Genomic DNA, 13,327 nt, shown 5'->3' on the forward strand with positions numbered 1-13,327 from the left:
AAGCCTGCTTCTCCGTCTCCCACTCCCTCTGATTGTGTTCCCTCTCTTGTTGTCTCTCTCTATCAAATAAATAAAATCTTTAAAAAAAAAATGTATCTTCTCCGCAGCAAGCAGGACTCCATTTCTGTATTGTACCAATGAAGGGGCCGCCTATGTTGGGCAGGAAGAGGGAGGGGAAGAGAATCAGGGGAGCGAGCTGGGACCGGCAGGGGAAGAGTAGCTGGAAACAACTCTGAGTTGTAGCAAGGATGGAGAGAAAGCAAACAGTGAAGATGCTGACTTTTCCATAAAACATTAAATTTGGGGAAAACAGGAAAGTATAAAAAAATACAAAAATAAAGTCATCCATGGTTCAACCACCACCGAGACTTAGATTTGTATGGGAGTATTAAAGTAGAGATGGATAAGTAAGCATTTTTTATTTTTTATTTTTTTTAAAGATTTATTTATTTATTTGAGAGAGAGAGAATGAGAGAGAGAGAGAGTACATGAGAGGGGGGAGGGTCAGAGGGAGAAGCAGGCTCCCTTACTGAGCAGGGAGCCCGATGTGGGACTCGATCCCGGGACTCCGGGATCATGACCTGAGCCGAAGGCAGTCGCTTAACCAACTGAGCCACCCAGGCGCCCAGTAAGCATTTTTTAAAATAAAATTAGAATCATAGTCAATATAGTTGTGTCTAACTCCCTAACTCCTCCTCCCCCAACCCCGTTTGTAAACCTTGAACATGTCCTCAGGGAAGTATACATTCCTTAAAAATGTTGTATTCAAATCCAGTAATCCAGAATGGAAGCAGAGTTCACCAAGCCCAGACCAATGTGACATCTAGGCCACGGAAGAGTCTAATTCCCTCGTGGTAAGCAGGACTAGAAAAGACACCAGAGTAGCAGGGATGAAGGCTGTCTTGTTCTTCAGGGGACGCGGAGTCTTCCCAGGCCCCACCCCAAGATGCTGTGAGAAACTGGAGCCACTCCTTGAAAGGAGACTCTGTGCCTTTGTCTGTCTGTGCTCTGGGTTTACTCTTCCCTGAATGGAAGTCCTAGACCTGAGACAAAGACACAGCTTTTCAGGTAAGGAAAGAGAAAACAAGGAATATGATAAAAGAGGAAAAGAATAAGGTGATGTTGAAGGAAAAGAGAAGTAAGGAAAGAACCAACGTAGAGGAGGCGGTGAAGCCTGCCCTGTATACTTTTTGCTTCTTGTTTGCTATAAGAGAAGCAAGTGTCAATGAGAAGAATCTTGATAGCCACTGGAAAACTGGGTGGTTTTGCTTGTTCTGACTTTGTTACAGAGTCTCCCCTAGAAACTTGAACAGCAAAAGTCATCTTTCCTGCATGTAAATGGGGGGCAGCCTAAGGTCATTGAGTGGTAATGTCAGCTAATGATTCTCATGTCTCATGTCCAACTGTGGCTTCTTTCTACAGGAACAACCCTATATTTTCAGTCATCTGCTCAACATTTTCATTTTACTCTGTTGCTTCAAATGCAGTTTGAATAAAATCAAACTCATTGCCCTACCTCTGTCGTCCACTCAAGTTCATCTTCCCTTATTTTTACATTTAATAGTTTTTTTCACTTAAAAAGACATGTCTTACATACCTTTGTGGCTAGATGCTATGTTAGGCACAGGCTAAGGAGAAGCTTCTCTGGGCTCAGGGGATTTACAGCCAGTTGGTGGGGGGCATGGAGGGTGATTAGGGAGACACCTTACAAGTCAACCCGCTGAAGTGTAGTTATGCTGTGGGACCAGAAATTATCCTTAAATTCTGAATATAATCAACCATTTAATCCCTTCCTCTCCATCTCTCAGTCCATGCCCTAGTCTGAGCCCTGGACACTTTGGCCTGGATAACAACATGGCTTTTCTGATAGTGTCTCTGTCTCTGAGTTTTCTTCTCCTCAATCTAACCCAGCACCACTGCCAAACTAGTCTGGTACACAGCTTTCAACAACCTCAGTGACTGGAATCAAGTTTATACTTTTCTACCAGCTCTTGAAATCCTTGTGACTTAGCTACATCAAGGCCAGCCCAGGACTTTCTGTCTTGTCATTGTGGTATCTTCTATGCACTTAGAAAATGCTATTGAAGATTTGCCAGGAAGAATGCTGATTGAGATGAAGCCATTGGATTTTGCAGCGAGGAAATTATTGGTAAATTCCCAAAGTAAAATATATTTATAATGATTAGACCAAAAGCCATTAAACAGGTGTTTAAGAACAGTGAGGGATCAAGAAAGAGATGCATAGGTTGTAAACTGTGCTAGGAATTTTGGCTGTGAAATAAGAAGGAAACTTGTTCAGTGTTTTGGTCATTTCTAATGTAGACATTGATGCTTTAGGTAACCAATGCCAGAAGTTGCATATTTTATTTGACTCATTGTACATGGTGATGAGTGTACTTTTGTAGGTAAAGAAAATATACCCTAATCAATAATGAACACTGTATTCAATACAAAACTCAGAGGACTTTTTAATGAAAATGTTTCTCTTCTTCCTGTCACATATAATATACCCAATTTGGGGCCAAACTTCTTGTGATTAAAAATGGCTTTCAGAAAATGTAGTTAGTTATAAAATAAAGTTAATATTAACGTAAGTAATAAAAATATAAAACACTTAGGAGTGCCTGGCTGGCTCATCAGTAGAGCATGTGACTCTTGATCTCAGGGTTGTGAGTTCAAGTTCCACGTTGGGTGTAGAGATTATTTATAAATAAACAAATAAGTAAAACAAAATTAAATAGGGCTTACTATATGCCAGGCAACTTTCTTAGTGTTTTACATATATTAACTTATGTAATTCTCACAATAAACTGTTTTAAGAAATGAAGAAATAGATTAATTAACTTCCCCAAGGCCACACAATTAGTAAATAGCCATGATCCAAACCTAGATGGTGTGGCTCTATAAGCCAGGCTCTTGAATACTTCACAAAATCCAAATGTTATTCTGAGTTTTCTAATATTTATGTCTTTTCCATTGTACTATTTGACTGATTACTAAGGCTGATCCTGCCTCTCACTTTAGGATGTCATTTACGTAACAAACATTTTGATCATTGTTTTATTTAATTTTTATTCATACCTCACCTCATTTCACAAAATATTTGAGGTGCCTTATGATATGCCCATACCATAAAATCGTGAGTTTCAAATAAGAAATTACAAATCAGTCCCAGAGAAATAAAAACTAGAGGAGAAAGTCATGTCCAGGCGTAAAAGTAGAACACGAGTGAGCCACTAGAATTGAGTTTCAGGCTTGGTCTAGGATCCCTGGCAAAAGAAAAAAGGGAGACATGATAGGTTATTAGTTATCTGCTTTCCCTTCCCCCATCATTCTTCCAAAGCCCACTATTTCCTTAAGGGAAGCATGTAGTTTTTCCTAACACATGACCCGAGAAGAAACTTCTCACATGGGGCTATAAGGTTTTATTATTACCTCTGAGTCTGCATACCTCTGCATAATAAAGGGCGCAAAGATAAGAAGAAAATACATTCTAGCTGAATTAAAATTGTGCAAATGGTTAACTTGTGCATTGGGCAATGCAGAAAACAGTAGACGGAGCTGACCTGACTTGAGAGAGCTATGTATTTGTTTACCAATTTATATCTCAGTAGCAAATAACTAGGGATTTAAGAATCCTCATTTGTGTGCTTCGGAAACATCATGCAATTACCTGTTACAGTTGCATCATTTTGGGGGATTGATATGAAAATAGGTGAAGTGATGTTCACTTGAAATTTCTGTTTGCTGAACTTTGTGATTTATGTGTCCTTTTGTAGCATATTTAAGTTGTGCTCTGCATGATTAAATGCCTTCATTTAATGGACCACTGGGGAACTAAGCCTAGTTTTCTAAGGAAAAGTTTCATTCAGTTTGTTTATCAATGATCAGGGTGAAGGCAGAGTATATTGATCAAAATGGTAATGGGCACAAAGCTGATTAATTCAAACAGTGGATGACATAAGCCAGGTCTCATTCCATCTTGGGCCCTTTGATGACCATATCACAAGTCACCTGAAACAAATTCAGATCCAGCCAAAGGCATTTCTGCCTGTCTGTGGAGTTTTTCCACACCATTTCCTGTTCTGAGCTCCTCTTCTCTGTCGTGCTCTGTGGCTCCACTCGTTCAGCCCCTCTCATCCCAGGATTTTGCTGCAGGTCTTCTTGCTTACTGACCTACTTGGACCACTTTTCCAGCTACGCCCTTGGCGCTTTTTCCTGCAGATGATCTGGTGTTCAGACTTCGGCTCTGTGCCCTGAAACTCTGTGGAAAGGCGCTCCTGCCTTCCCCTGTGCCTGTGAGCCTGGCCCATCTTGGCCCAGCTTGGTGTGTTCCCTCATGGTCTGCGAGTGTGTGTGGGGTGTGATCAGTGTTTGTCTCCTTTGTGTGTTGACTGGAGTCAAAGAATGAGGAAACCTAAGTGCTACTCAGAGTTGCTTCACAAAGTGAAAAAGCTCAAAAGTATCTTCATTCATTCACCATTCATTTGTTCGTTCATTCATTGGCCACTGTGTGCTGGGCACTGAGAACCCTGAGGTAAAAATGACAGACACTGTCTTATCTTCACAAAGTTGAATTCACGGCAAGGGAGGAAATAATGTTAAGGCAGCTTTTGGTGTGTGTGATTTATTTACTATTTAGTTACATGGTGGACATAGTTGATTCAGTCGAGAGCGATTTGACAAGATAGTGTGTCCTTAACGGCAGCTAATAACTGATAGCACAGCGGTCCTCAGACTGGGGTGGTTTTGCCTCTGCCCCCCCACCCCCACCCCAGAGACATTTGGCAATGTGTGGAGACACTTTCGGATGTCATAACTAGGGTAGTGCTACATGGTGGTTAGAAGTCAGGAATGCTGCTAAACGTCCTACAGTGCATATCGGGACAGTCACCCATGACAAAGAATTATCAAGTCCAAACTGTCAACAGTACTGGGATTGAGAATCCCTGGCTGGTGTATGTGTCAGTCAGAATGTTTTTGAGGAAATAACTATTAGGAAGACTTCGTTTAGCCTGATATTTGTTATTATGAATGGCTGACATTTATTGAGCCCTTATTATATGCCGTTCACTTTAAGTGGATTATCTCATTGAATCATCAAAAACTCTATAGGATGGGTATTATTATTAGCTCTATTTTATGAATGGAGAAACAGGTTTAGTGGGGCTAAGAACCTAAGAAACTTGCGGAAGATCTCGTTGCTACCAAGTGGCAGAACAGGGAGTTGAACCCAAGAAGTCTGGTCTTCACTCTTCACTACCACAAACAGTTAGCATCTCTAACTTAGAGGCCAAGGCTCCTTTCAGCTGTTCCTTAGCTCATTAGAAGTTGCTTTAGTGACAGACTGAGCTGGCTCAGCCCTCTGTTGTTAATAGGCTTCTCCTGGAAGCCAGAGGGGAAAGAGAGGTTGACACGACAGTGTATAATTCAACCAATTTGGAAGAGAATTTAGCATTACCTTAAAACATCAACATTTAGTTTATGATTAATGGTTCTCCCACATGGGGTTGCAGCCGGCACATTAATCTGACCCAATTAAAGAGAATCAACCAAGACTGTTAGTCATATCGAATTCAGCTATGACTGTGTTGACACAGAATAAACCACAGTACTATAAATAGCAGGATTGAGCTAACAGGCTCTGAGTCAGTCGGCTTTCATTATCTTACACTTTGGTTTTACTTTTCATTATTTTGCACTTCTGCTTTACCAAGAGCTTCCAGGCAGTTTTTGGTAAAGTTTTAGGATCAGATCACCCTTTTTTTTTGTCAGTTGGTGTTTTCTGAAGGCAAAGCAGCAGTCATCCATACCTTTACTTGCATTACAGTGCCTGAAGACTCCTACACTGTAATTTGATCTAGTTCCTCGACCCTATAATCTAACTGATAGAATGTAATCAAACACTCCGTCTGCCCATGTGATAGGGCAGAATTCTTCTGTCTTCTCGCCCGAGTACAACAGGCTTGTGCCACCCAGAAGGATGAAAAGGTAGCTCAGAATATGTGGGGTCCTTATAGCCCAAGCGGATATCCTTATGAAGAGGAAGTATGGGCCCCACAAATTGCAGGTCAGTGTGGAGGCAGTGTGGTTTTGGCCCCAGTAGGTTTCTGAAATGACTTGCTCCGAGAAATATATATGTGGGTACCCATGGATCTGGCTGTTTCATTTTGAGGTCCTGGAAGTATGTATGCGTGGGTGTGGGCATCTTTAACATGTCCCAAGGCATTTTTAGAAAGAGTCACTTCCCTGGAATTCGTCTCTCGTGGGTAGACCATGAAATCACCCTTGTACTCAGGGCTGGTAGTGGGTTAAATGTCAAGAATGTTGATTTTTTTGCTTGTTTGTTTTATTATCTCTGTAGTATGAACTGTTATGTAAAGGGAGGTTGGCAGGTGAGGAGTTTTTGTGGGCAAGTGCCTTTTTCCTTGTTTGTTATTAAGACCTTTGTACCATATAATTCAATAGGTCTCATAGACACTATGGCATTAATCACCTTTGAATTCCTGGGGTATGGCTGCCTGGCTTTTTTTGTTTGTTTGTCTTGTTTTGTTTATTCTTTTGTCCTTTACAAGCTATAGAGAGGTTAAATATGTTGAACTGAGCAATAATATAGTGCGGCTACCATTTATTTACCTCAGTGTGCCAAGCTCAGTTCCGATCTGCCTTACATGTGCTCTCTCACTTCACCACGTGAAGTTTTTTTGTTTTTTAAAGATTTTATTTTTTGACAGTGAGAGAGGGAACACAAGCAGGGGGAGTGGGAGAGGGAGAAGCAGGCTTCCCGCTGAGCAGGGAGCCCAATGTGGGGCTCGATCCCAGGACTCTGGGATCATGACCTGAGCTGAATGACTGAGCCACCCAGGCGCCCCATGGACAGGTGAAGTTTTATTGATTCTTTTATTTATTTATTCTCCTTTTACAGAAAAGTGAAGTTATATTAAGTAATAGGTTGGGTAAATCACATAGCTGGTTAGAAAGCAGCTAGATTGGGATGTGAACGCAGGTCGGCGGCCAGGTTCATGTGATTCACCCCTCTCCTGCAGTGGGCTCCCTTCTTAGGCTCGGGGTTTAGCTGAAGGATTGTGGAACATGGAGACAATGGAGTAAGAAGTGAAAGAATAGAGTTGCAGTAAAGGAGTGGAGCTTTCTTCCAGAAAACTGATTGGATATCAATTTGTTTCTAATTTTTCTCAGTCAGGTTCTGCTTCTGCATTTCACAACAATTCTAAAAGTCGCAAATTCCTCTAGGAAGACGGATGTCACTTTCCAGATAGATAATACAGTATTTGTGAATTTCATTTTTAAAGCAGACACTTAAAACATCTTCTTAGTGTTACAGATCTCAGGCTTATTTCAGATAGAATTTCCTACCCTGTCCTTTTCCTATTAAGAGGCAAATAGAAACTTAATTAAGACTCTTAATTAGAAGCTTTATTATGGGGCGCCTGGATGGCTCAGTCAGTTAAGCACCTGCCTTTGGTTCAGGTCATGATCCCAGGGTCCTGGGATGGAGCCCCACATTGGGCTCCCTCCTCCTCGGGGAGCCTGCTTCTCCGTCTCCCTCTGCCTGCCGCTCCCCCTGCTTCTGCTCTCTCTCTTTCTCTCTCTCTGTCAAATAAATAAAATCTTTTAAAAAAGGAGGCTTAATTACTACTAGTGAAGTGGTCATTTGATCAGAGATATGTTGAGTTACATGTAATATGTTGAGATTCCTCTGACTACTGTTGACCTTAAAAGTAAAACAGCCAGGGGCGCCTGGGTGATCACTGGGTTGAGCGTCCAACTCTTGGTTTTGGTTCAGGTGGTGATCTTGCAGTTGCAGGATTGAGCCCCAAACCGGGCTCCACACTTGGGGCTGAGTCTGCTTCAGGTTCTCTCTCCCTCTCCCTCCCCCTCTGTCCCTTCCCCTGCTCACGTGTACACCCTCTCTCTCTCTCTCAAATAAATAAAATCTTAAAAAAAAAAAGTAGAACAGCTAGTTATTTTAGCAGCAAAATGGGATTATTTGGGAATAACAGAGGAATTGCAGTTCAGGACCTGCATCCTGTGGCAAACCATAGGCAGGTCTGGAGATCAAAGGGAAAGAGACTTTAATAGAGAAAATTTTGGTGAACATTGGAAGGTTGCTGCTTTGAATGACAGTCCATTGAAGGAAAGCAAGAGTTCAGGATGGTGACAGTTTCTCATTGGCTGAGTTGTGGTTTCTCTTCTCTTCTCTTCTCTTTTCTCCTTTCCTATCCCCCCACCTGAAAGGTAACCTCTTTAAAGTGATTTTTTTGTTTTGTTTTGTCTGTTCTATTTCCAGCATCAAGAACAATGCCCGGTACAAGGAAGATGCTCAAGATATATTTGTTCAATTAATGGATCAGTTAAAATGTGAATTTTCAGCGTCAGGAGACGCTTAGAATGCTCACCTTTTATCTTTTTCAACTTTTTCCTATCTTTTAAGGCCGTGTGCCAAAGCATCACCTGGAATGCTTGCTTAAAAAATGCAGATTTCTAGTACTTATCCCCAGATATAATTATGCTAATAATCCCAGATCACATGTTTAAAAACTGTAAGGTTTGTGTCATTTGAGACTCTTATGTAGTTAGTTACAGATAATAAAACTCAAATGGACTCAAAAGAAGAATTTAGTGGCTCACAAAGTAAAAAATATTATGTGTAGTTTCTTCCATCATGGTTGATCTAGTGATGTCACCAAATTCTGTCTCTATTCCCCTCTGCGCTGCCTTTCATGGCTGCCTTTGTTCTTGAATTCTGTTTGGTGGCAAAAAGGTAGCTACAGTTCCAGATGTTAACTTTTCTCCCCACATCATTCATCATTCAGCTTTTTTGGAAGTTGCTCTGGCACAGAATTTGGGATTCATTCTTTCTCTTTGGCCCTGTTCTGCGAAAGGGAGGTATATACAAGACAACCTCCAAAGGCCTAAGGAAGAAAGGGGCCCGACAAGTCCGGTTTGATAAATGGTTTATTAAGGGGACTTACGGACAGAAGCATGTCTTGAGTAGCTGCAAGATGAGTAGATCTCCACCACCTCGTTCTGTAAGACCAGCTTTTATACCTGAGAGCCTGGGTTTTATGTGCTAGGAGACCACTTGGAAGGAAATGTTTGAATCATAGTCCTATCTCCAGAGCAGATCAAGGATGTTATGCCTCAAGGGTATATTTAAGGGCATGGTTAAACAAGAAGAAAGAATGTGGAGGGGTGCTGTGCTCAAGAAGGCTTCAGGTCACAGAATGATCATCATGGCAGATTTGTCCAAAATGGTGTTAGATGGTTCACACAGGCCCAGATCACGTTCCTTCTTCATTCACAGCTTAGTCATGGTGACCATTTTGGGGGATAGGATATGCTGAATGGCTGAATGGATAAGCCAGCCAGAACCCACGTCTAGAGCTGAGGGGGAAGGCTGAGATTAATGCTGCCACAACCACATATTTGGCAGTGGTTGAGAAGTAAATGTTTCAAAAGCAAACTAGGGTGCTGTTGGAGGAAGAAGGGAAAAGGAAGACAGTCAACCTAAGACTAGCTTCATGAAGTCTTTCTCTTCAGATAATTGACCTTCTCCGTTCCCAGGACTGGTCCTGATAAAACACAATGGTATGTGGGTTGGTTTCTAGTCTCTATTTGGCAATATTTTCTCCACTCCTCTCTGTATTTTTCTTTCTTTTTTTTTTTAAGATTTTATTTATTTATTTGTCATAGAGAGAGTGAGAGAGGACAAGCAGGGGGAGCCGCAGAGGGAGAGGGAGAAGCAGGCTCCCCACTGAGCAGGGAGCCCGACATAGGGCTCGATCCCAGGACCCTGGGATGGTGACCGGAGCCGAAGGCAGACGCTTAACTGACTGAGCCACTCAGGCGCTCCGCTTTCTGTATTTCAAATATTCACCACTCTCCACAAAACCCCTACCTAGTCCCACTCCCCTCTTAGGTGATCCCAACTTCTAATTCATAAAGAAAATAGAGGTAAGGAGAGGCAAGTGTACCATTTCCACCCTTGCCTATCCAATTCATAAACTTAAATACATTCGCTCTCATTCATACCGCCTCCCCTATAATCTTAGAGTTGGGGTTGGCAACCTACAGTCTGGGGGCCTCCCATATGATTTGTAAATAAAATTGTATTGGAAGACAGCTATGCCCATTTGTTTATGTATCGTCTATGGCTCCTTTTGCAACCCAAAGGGGAGATGAGTAGTTGCAATAGAGACCTTGTGACCTAAAAAGCCTAAAATATTTATTTTCTGGCTTTTTAAAAAGTTTGCTGTTCCCTGTCTTAGAAGATGGGGTGATCCTCACACGATCAAGCCTAACCTTTCTCATTCTTAATCTTGTCCCCTTCCATTTCTACAGATTACTTAGGCTTTCCATCTGGCCTTGGCCTTTCCAACCCCACGGTGCTCTTTCCCTCTAATCCATCAGTGTGCTCAAAGATACCAGCCTTAAAACAATAAAACAAAACAAAACAAAACATTCCCTTTGTCCGTCAACACTCTCATGTGCTTGCCTTATCTCTCATCTTCCTTCTGACCCAAGCTTCTTAAAAGTGTTGCTTTCCTGATCTCATACTCCTTACCTTCTAGTCACTTCTCAAACCACTTAGTCTTACTTCTGTCCTCACCAGTTGTTGTTGGTTAATTAAACTAATTAGTCGATTTAATTAATTACACAGTTAGTGAATTAACTAAAATATTTGCTGGGGTACCACCATGTGCCTGGTTCTGTATTAGACTCTGGGACACAATGGTGAACCAAATTGGCAGAAGTTCTTGCTGCGTGACATTTATAATCTAGAGGGGGAGGCAGACATGGAACAAAATAAGTAAAATATCCAGTACGTTAGAAAGTCGTAAGTGCTATGGAGACAAATCAGTAAGGGAAGGGAGACAGGGAGCGCTGGTAGGGGATGAGAGGTTCAGATTTTAAAAGTGGTCATGAAAGGATTCTCTGAGAAAATGACATTTGAGTAAAGACCGAAGGGAGATGAGAGACAGTCCCTGGCAGAGGGAACAGGAAAGGCAAGAGCCCTGAGTGGGAATATGTCTGGGATGTTCAAGAAACTGCAAGGACCAGTGTGGCCAGAGTGAATAGGAACAAGGGGCAAAATGATAGAAGGTGGAGCTGGAGGGGGTAATGAGAGGCTGTGCCCTGTCCCTTAGAGCCTTTTTCATGCCATTTTAAGGGTTTTGGCTTTTACTCTGAATGATTTGGGACAGTATTAGAGGGTTTTGAGCCAAAAAGTGATAGGATCTGACTTAGCATTTTATTTTATTATTTTTATTTAGTTATTTATTTTTTGAGAGGGAGCATGTGTACGGGGGCACGGGGTTGTGTGGGGGAACAGAAGGAGAGGGAGAGAGAGAATATTAAGCAGGTTCCATGCAGAGCACGGAGCCTCATGTGGGGCTTGATCTCAAGACCCTGAAGTTATGACCAGAGCCGAAGTCAAGAGTCGGATGTTTGACTGACTGAGCCGCCCAGGGGCCCCTAATTTAGCATTTTGATCCTTTGGCTGCTCTGCTAAGACTAGGCCATAGTTGATCAGGGCGGAATGAGGGAAACCAGTTAGGAGACTGTTGCAGTTATTCCTAGATGATGGTGGCTTGGATGTGGTTTGGTGGTGAAGAACTGTTCCAGTTCTGAATATATTTTGAAGGTAGAGGTGCTACAGGTTAGATGTGGTATATAACATAAAGAGGGGAATCAAGGATAAATCCTAAGTTTTTGGCCTGAGCCACTGAAAAAGGTAGAATTGCCTGAGATGAGAAAGTTTGGTATTTGGAGCAAGTTTTAGGGGAAAGATGAGGAGTTTGTTTGGGGGCACATTGCTTGGGGTGCCTTTGACGAATTCAAGTGAAAATGTCTAGTGTGCAGTTGGATATATAAGTTGCGGGATCAGTGGAAAGGTCAGGGTTAGAGATAAACATGTGGAAGTCAGCATACAGATCAGAGTTAAAGCCACATGACGAGATGAGATCATAGCAGGAGTGGCTAAGATAGAGAAGTGTATAGACTTGGGAGCCTTCGGTTTTAAGAGGTTGAGAAAATGAGGAGAAACAGAGTCTGAAGAAGCAGCAGTCGATGAGACAGAAGGGACACCAGGAATATGGTGTCATGGAAGCCAAGTGAGGAAAGTGATTCAAGGAGAAGGAAGCAAACAATGGGGTTCAATGTTGCTAATAGGTTAAGGAAGATGCTGAGAATTGACTGTTGAATTTAGCAATATGTGGGTCATTGGTGATCTTGACAAGAGCAGGTTTAGTGAAATGGTGGGTACAGAAGCCTGACTGGAGTGTGCTCAAGACAGAATGAGAGGAGAATGGGAGACAGAGAAGAAAGAAAAATTTTGAGGAGATTTGCCATGAAAGGCAGTAGTGAAATCACCTCTAATGGGCAAATCCAAAGACACATGTCACTTCTAATTTTGTTTATCTGTTATTTTTGACACTATGTGCTCACACCTCCCCTGGCTGTGAGAGAAACAACCTCCCCAGGAGGAGCCGGCAAACATGGCTGGTAGGAGGTGGTAGATAAATATCAGAGTTCTTTGCCCTTTAGGTGAATTGGGAGGCAGGTGGTTTTACACCATGACCCAGTGCACCCAGGGGAATCAGCTCTAGTTGCCTACAATAAATGGTAGCTGGGTCTGAAGACACACCCTCTACTGGTTGCCTTCCCTCCCCTGCCCCATTTCCCCAACTCTTCAGCTGGCATTTCTCTGCTTCTCCAAATAGAGGACTTGCACTTGAATTCTTTTTCAGAATCTGCTTCTTGGGGAACCTAAACTAAGACACTGCATGGTCAGACATGATCTAAAACTTAGTAAAGCTTCAATGGGACCCATGTTATGCAATAAATACTGACTTTCAGCTTAGAGTTCACATATTTGCAGTTAAAAGCCTTTCTTTCTTTCTTTCTTTCTTTCTTTTCTTCTTTCTTTTCTTCTTTCTTTCTTTTCTTTCTTTCTTTCTTTCTTTCTTTCTTTCTTTCTTTTTTCTTTCTTTCTTTCTTTCTTTCTTCATTCTTTCTTCTTCTTTCTATCTTTCTTTCTTTCTTTCTTTCTTTCTTTCTTTCTTTCTTCTTTCTTTCTTTCTTTCTTTCTTTCTTTCTTTCTTTCTTTCTTTTCTTTTTTCTTTCTTTCTTTCTTTCTTTCTTTCTTTTTCTTTCTTCTTTCTTTCTTCTTCTTTCTTTCTTTCTTTCTTCTTGAGACACAGTGAGAGAGGGAACACAAACGGGGGGAGTGGGAGAGGGAGAAGCAGGCTTCTCGCCGAGCAGGAAGCCCGATGCAGGGTTCGATCCCAGGACCCCCGGGATCATG

The sequence above is a fragment of the Zalophus californianus genome, chromosome 4 (assembly GCF_009762305.2).
Source record: "Zalophus californianus isolate mZalCal1 chromosome 4, mZalCal1.pri.v2, whole genome shotgun sequence".
Taxonomy (NCBI): Eukaryota; Metazoa; Chordata; class Mammalia; order Carnivora; family Otariidae; genus Zalophus; species Zalophus californianus.